Source organism: Triticum urartu, chromosome 5 (genome assembly GCF_003073215.2).
Source record: "Triticum urartu cultivar G1812 chromosome 5, Tu2.1, whole genome shotgun sequence".
NCBI classification, from domain to species: Eukaryota; Viridiplantae; Streptophyta; class Magnoliopsida; order Poales; family Poaceae; genus Triticum; species Triticum urartu.
Window position 1 is genome coordinate 351464880 of NC_053026.1, and position 7842 is coordinate 351472721.

Here is a 7842-nt window from a genome sequence, read left to right on the forward strand (position 1 = left end):
CATCTGTTGGAATTTCACTTTCGTATGGTTGGCCTTGTTCTTGAACAGTTCACCTACAAGAAGATAGATTTGTGATGCACATGCATAAATAGGACTTCAACATGTGATCTGATCACATATATAATGTACCTGATACTTTGGATCAAACCAGTGTTTAACGAGGCCTCTCCAGTCTTCATCCGCTATGTTTTCCACTTTATGCTTCCGGCTCGTATGTTGTGTGGAATTGTGAGCGGATAACAATTTCACACAGGAAACAGCTATGACCATGATTACGCCAAGCTATTTAGGTGAGACTATAGAATACTCAAGCTTGTATGGTTGCATCATCTTGGCTATCCAACTTGAAACTCATATGTTGAAAATTATGGGAGTCTCATTATCAGCAACCTAGAAAGTATGGGACAGAGCAAGACAACATTACTAGTTTCCATACATAACCATACTTACAGATAAATGGTCGAGGAAGGTGTTGAACTGGGTTTCGTCTTTGTCATTCTTGTACTGAATCCATGCTGGGAGGATACGTACATGACACCTAACGACAACCGCTGCCTCTGATACTAACTTGGCAGACTCTGTAGCATCACGTGGCCTTTTTAAACCTGCCTCAAAACAGATCTCCATTCTTCCTCCTCTATATTTAGTTAACCTATCGAGCATTATCCATGATGTTTGTTTCCTCTTGCGCCTAGGTGCTAGACCAACAACGAACATAGGAAGTGTTAGTGTACATCAAACTGTGAGACTACATATAAAGAAGCATGCAACTGTAACTTGACTCCAACAACTACCTTCTTGATGTTGAATCTCACAAAGTTCATCTGATCTTGCCAACTCGTCTTGTGTCAAGAGTGCTTCGAAAGTAGTGTTAGGTGGCAAGGGAGCTTGGGAACGTGCTGCTAGCTGAGTTGACCAACGAGTAACTCGTGTAGCTGGTGGTACTGTGGAAGGTGTTGCAACAACTAGGGCTGTCTCTGCTTGTTTGGTGGCAGCTATTGGTTTCCGTTTGGCTTGTTCTGCAGCTCACGTAGCACGGGATACCCTGTTTGTACAATTTTCTGTTGGACTTTGACCTTCTATTGTACCATCAGTACCAGCAGAATCTGCAGGATTCTTCCGCTTCCTTTTCCCTGTCATTATGTGTTCCTTCCTCTTTCTCTGTGCCATGTTAAGTCAAGCCGACAAGAAAAATGAATAACAATTTAGTTCTTCAGAACAAATTGATGCGTGATACACACAAACTGAACTTTGATGTTAGACAACCAGATGATAGGAGGATGTAATATGTACGAAAGACAGGACGACATGAGATAACCCAAACTATGATGTGTAAACTAAGCAGAAGACATTTCACTAAATTAGAAGCAATGCAATGAAAGGTAGACACCATATGAAAGATGCTACAAATATCGCTCTGCCATGTTAATAGTGTCTCGTCATAAATGGCGTTTAAACAAATGTGAAGCAGTACAAGAAATAAATCATGTGCAAGATGCAAACAACATCACACTACCAAGTTAAAGGTCTCTCGTCATTAGTGCCATTGCATATTCACAACTTATGGTGTGTAAACTAAGGAGAAGGCATTTCAACAAATTAGAAGCATTGGAAGCTAGACACCATATGAAATATGCAACGAATATCACTCTACCAAGTTAAAACTGTCTCATCATAAGTGCCATTTCAACAAATTAGAAGTAGTACAAGCTAGAAAAGAATGCGAGATGTAACCTATATCACACTCCCAAGTCAAACATGTCTTATGACAAGTGATTGTTGTAGGTTACACAACAGTAGTACTTTGATGTAAGAACATGGTGTGATAGACAGATATTGTATGTTCTAGAAATAGGAACACGTGTCTTATTCACAAGTATAATGTGTAAAGTAAGCAGATGGAATTCAACAAAATTAGAAGCAATACAAGCTAGACATCATACATAACATGCAACCACATATAACAATGCCAAGTTAGAGGGAGCACCTGTGATGGTGCACTAGGGGAGACATGCTCATCATCAACACAACTACGTTGAGTGTCTATGCATGTGTTGTCTTGCAAATCTTCTTGGGGGGTGGCGGAGTAGAATCTATAGAGGCCCTCCGTTTGGAAGGAGCACCTATATCTGATGCCTTGCTACTTTCCTTCTGCTTTATTGATTTTGAATTGTCAAGTAAAACCGACAAGAAAAGCAATAAAATTCACTCTTTAGAACTCATTTGTGCATGGTACTGACAATCACTACTTTGATGTAAGGCAAACACATGATACCAGGATGGAATATGTACGAAAAACATAACGACATGACATATTCACAACTGTTTGTGTAAACTAAGCAGAAGCCATTTCAACAAATAAGAAGCAATGCAAGCTAGACACCACATGAAAGATGCAACCAATATGACTCTGCCAAGTTAAAAGCGTCCCATCATAATAAATGGTGTTTCCACAAATTAGAAGCAGTGCATGCTATAAATCATATGAAAGATGCAACTAATATCACACCGCATATACTAAAGGTGTCTCGTCATATTGATTCATGTGGGATACAAAAAACAATAGTTTTATGTAAGGACATGCTTAATAGACAAGAAGGCATGCCACATTAATAGGAATAATGTATAAACTAAGCAGAATAACACATGCAATTTAACCAGATTGGAAGAATTACAGTCTAGACACCATATGCAACATGCAACCACATATCACGCTGCCAATTTAGAGAAAGCACCTGCGCTGCTGGTGTACGGGAAATGCGGTCATCAACTACAGAGCTACGTTCACTATCTTCATCTAGCCTTGCTGTTTCTTGAGAATCATGTGGGGAGGCTGGCACTGCATTTTACCAAAGAGGATCTTTTCTCAAAGTAACCCACCGGGGTGACTGTCTCATCATAAGTGATTGATGAGGGATACACAAGAACATTAGTTTGATGTAAGAACATGGTTAATAGACAAATGTACTAGTATGTACCAAAAACAAGAAGGCATGTCATATTCAAAGGTATAATGTGTAAGCTAAGCAGATGCAATTTAACCAAATTGGAAGCAATACAAGCTAGACATCATGATCATCGAGGACTTGAGAGCCTGGTGGGAGGCGGGCTGCTTCGCCACCATCGTGGCTTTTTAGTTGGCTTCCAGGTGATGCCTGTCTGTGCTGGGCTTGTCACCAGCTCGGCCAGTGCCCTGACTAGCTATTTGTCTTCTGGTGCTCCCGGGATGGTGGTTCATGTAAAAAAATATCTTTCCTTATCTTAATAAAGGCCGACTTTGGCCTTTCGAATACAAGCTAGACACCATATGCAACATGCAACCACATATGACACCGCGAAGTTAAAGCAAGCACCTGGGATGGTGGTTCATCGCGAGCGAGGTCATCAACTCCAGAGCTACGTTTACTGTCTCCATCTGTTGACACTGCACCCTTTATAAGGCTGAAACGTGTCTGGCCTAGCCGCGTACCACGCTGGAGCGACTTCTCTCTTTACTTTTCTGCTTCTGTCAAGGCAGCAGAGTCTGAAATACCCTTGCATAAAAACACAATAGCGAGAGTATGGGTGAAGTGTGTGCAGAATTAGTGCACTGTAAAAGTAGCAGATAGCAGGTGGCTGAAAAATAAATGACAGGAGACATATGATAGCTCTACAACATTGCATGGCAAACAAAATTAGATTCTACTCCGTATGATTTTGTAACATATGAGCACAGGAATGGCTGGGAAATGCAGGTACTCCTCTAGCACACCACCACATGTGGTCCTATCAAAATAATAGTCGACTGAAAATAAATAGGTCAGTCAATTTTTATGAACCGTCCGATCTATAAGGAATGGGCAGATGGCCTTCGTCTACCTCCCACCAATCACTGTTGACGATCTTTCTCGAACCGCCAGCGACCACCGGCCCAGATCCCTGCCTCCGCCGCCCCGCCATCCCCTCGACCTCACACCACCGCCGTGCTTGGTAGTGCCCCCAGGCCATACCTTTAATCCCGGCCGACCTCCAGATCGGGCGCCAGCAGCTCTAGGCCCCACACGCCCCTAAGATAAACACCGAGGCGCTGCTTCCCCGGCATAATAGGCAGACTAGCGTCTGTTACACCGGGGGATGCTTCCGTTAATTGGGAATCAACTAACTAGGAATTGAAATCCAGGGGGGCGATGGACCTCTATCTAAGGTGAAATAGTATATGAGGAGAAACCTTGTGCATTGCGAGTTACTAGGAACAACTAGTATCGAGAAGAAGCGGTCAACTAGTGTCTTATGTGGGATGAATACCATGCAAGCAGACACGTAAGATTTTCACGAATAAGGGAAGAGGAGTACCATTTCTGATTGCCAGTGTTGTGTCCTTCATATGTCGCGGCGATTTTCTTATTTTTGCCAGGGGAACCGATGTTTTGGAGGAGGTGCAACCTTGTATGAACCCATGGCCAAATTGTTGACTGTGTTGCCATGGCCGTATGTCGGTAGAGGGGAAGCAGATCCGAGGCGGCGAAGGACGGCATAGAAGGAACAACTCCGGTGCGGTGGACGATGGCGAAGTTGGAGCGGCAACAGTGAGGCGCAGGACGGCGTGGTTGAACTGGCTTGGGTACGGACAGCTCGGCCTCGACTTCAAATACTAGCCGTGGAGGGCGTTGCGGTTGAGGTTGTGGTGGACGACGACGTTGGGGTATCAGCTCTGGAGTGATGGAGGAGGGTGGTGATACGTCTCCACCGTATCTATAATTTTTGATTGCTCCATGCTATATTATCTACTGTTTTGGACATTATTGGGCTTTATTATCCACTTTTATATTATTTTTGGGACCAACCTATTAACCGGAGGCCCAGCCCAGAATTGCTGTTTTTTTTGCCTATTTTAGGGTTTTGAAGAAAAGGAATATCAAACGGAGTCCAAACGGAATCATTGTTGAGGAAATTGTTAACTGGTAGCTGCTTGGTTGGCTGACGAGTAGGGGATTAATAGGCTAATCGGCAAGTTAATCGGCCATTTAATCAATTAATCGGACGATTTATCGGTTTATCCGCTACTTGGTGACCCTACGAGTAGGGATTAATCGGCAAGTTAACTGGTTAATCGGACGAATTCTTGAACAGGGAATGGAATGAAACCTTCGGGAACGTGATTTTCTCATTGAACATGATCCAAGAGACTTGGACCCTACGTCAAGAAACAAAGGAGGATGCCACGAGGTAGGGGGCGCGCCTACCCCCCAGGCGCGCCCTCCACCCTCGTGGGCCCCCTGTTGCTCCACCTACGTACTCCTTCCTCCTATATATACCTACGTACCCCGAAACGATCAGAGACGGAGCCAAAACCCTAATTCCACTGCCACAACTTTCTGTATCCACGAGATCCCATCTTAGGGCCTGTTTCGGAGCTCCGCCGGAGGGGGCATCCATCACGGAGGGCTTCTACATCAACACCATAGCCCCTCCGATGAAGTGTGAGTAGTTTACCTCAGACCTTCGAGTCCATAGTTATTAGCTAGATGGCTTCTTCTCTCTTTTTGGATCTCAATACAAAGTTCTCCCCCTCTCTTGTGGAGATCTATTCGATGTAATCTTCTTTTTGCGGTGTGTTTGTTGAGACCGATGAATTGTGGGTTTATGATCAAGATTATATATGAACAATATTTGATTCTTCTCTGAATTCTTTTATAAGTTTGGTTTGGCCTACTAGATTGATCTTTCTTGCAATGGGAGAAGTGCTTAGTTTTGGGTTCAATCTTGCGGTGTCCTTTCCCAGTGACAGTAGGGGCAGCAAGGCACATATTGTATTGTTGCCATCGAGGATAACAAGATGGTTTTTTTTTATCATATTGCATGAATCTATCCCTCTACATCATGTCATCTTGCTTAAGGCGTTACTCTGTTTTCATGAACTTAATACTCTAGATGCATGCTGGATAGCGGTCGATGAGTGGAGTAATAGTAGTAGATGCAGGCAGTAGTCGGTCTACTTATCTCGGACATGATGCCTATATACATGATCATACCTAGATATTCTCATAACTATGCTCAATTCTGTCAATTTCTCAACAGTAATTCGTTCACCCAGCGTAAAATACCTTTGCTCTTGAGAGAAGCCACTAGTGAAACCTATGGCCCCGGGTCTATCTTCATCATATTAATCTTCCAATACTTCGTTATTTCCTTTTCCTTTTACTTTGCTTTTATCTTACTTTGCATCTTTATCACAAAAATACGAAAAATATTATCTTATCATATCTATCAGATCTCACTCTCGTAAGTGACCGTGAAGGGATTGACAACCCCTTATCGCGTTGGTTGCGAGGAGTTATTTGCTTTGTGTAGGTACGAGGGACTCGCGTGTAGCCTCCTACTGGATTGATACCTTGGTTCTCAAAAACTGAGGGAAATACTTACACTACTTTGCTGCATCATCCTTTCCTCTTCAAGGAAATCCAACGTTGTGCTCAAGAGGTAGCAAGAAGGATTTCTGGCGCTGTTGCCGGGGAGTCTACGCAAAAGTCAATATACCAAGTACCCATCACAATCCTTATTTCCGGCATTACATTATTTGCCATTTGCCTCTCGTTTTCCTCTCCCCCACTTCACCCTTGCCGTTTTATTCGCCCTCTCTCTCTCTCTCTCTCTCTATCCTCCCTCTCTTTTTTCTGTTCGCCTCTTTTCCGTTTGCTTGCCATTATGGCTAGCCCCTTATCTTCTCCGTTGTCTCCCGAGAATGAAATTCTAAATTTTAAGCAAAGGGAGGGAGAAAATCTAAAAGACGCTTGGTATAGCATTTGCAATGCTCAAAATAGATCTACCAGGAAGCAATCTACTTCCGTTCTTCTTCGCAATTTTTATGTAGGTGCTACTACTTGGCACATATATGTCCTCGATACTATTACCGGAGGGAACTTCTTGGGTAGCCATACTTTTGATTCTTATAATGCTATGATAGATTTGTTTGGCTCACCCCCTCTTTTGGTTAATGGAACTGTATTAACTTTGGAGCATGTAATGCAAAGGCTCAAAATTATTGAAAATAAGGTTGCTACCATAGAGTTAATTGAAAATTTGGATAAAAATATCCACAACCAAATCTCTCAATATGGATCTAAAGTAGGAGTCACTTTGAAAAATATTAAAGAGAAGGAACCCATAGTTAATGAGAAAATAAATCACGATTCCACATGGATCGATAAACTTGAGGATATTATTACCAACTTGGGAACCACTTTTTCTTCCGTAAAGAATACTCCAAGTCCTCCGACTAAAATTTCCAAGCTTATGTATGTTCCTAAAAATAAGGGTGAATCCTCTAGTAAGGAAACTACGGATCTCAAATCTATAAGTATTCATCCCAATCTTTTTGCTATCATTAAGGAACCATTTGTTACAAATGAATTTTTCGATCTTGTGCCGAAAAGTTTGATAATCAATAAAAATAAAGAAATTCCTAAAGATGTTAGATGCCTCATTGAAGAAATGCCAACCAAAGATGGCAATACCTATATCTACCCTTGCTTTTTATGCCTAGCTAGGGGCGTTAAACGATAGCGCTTGTTGGGAGGCAACCCAATTTTGTTTTTATTCCTTGCTTTTTGCTCCTGTTTAGTAATAAATAATTTATCTAGCCTCTTTTAGGTTGTGTTTTTTGTGTTTAATTAGTGTTTGTGCCAAGTAGAACCGTTGGGAAGACTTGGGGAAAGTCTTGATATCTTGCTGTAAAAAACAGAAACTTTAGCGCTCACGAGAACTGCTGCCATTTTTATTTTGAAAGCGCTATTTAGTTAATTTATTTTGCAGATGATTAATAGATAAATTCCTCACGTCCAGCAATTTATTTTAGAATTTTTG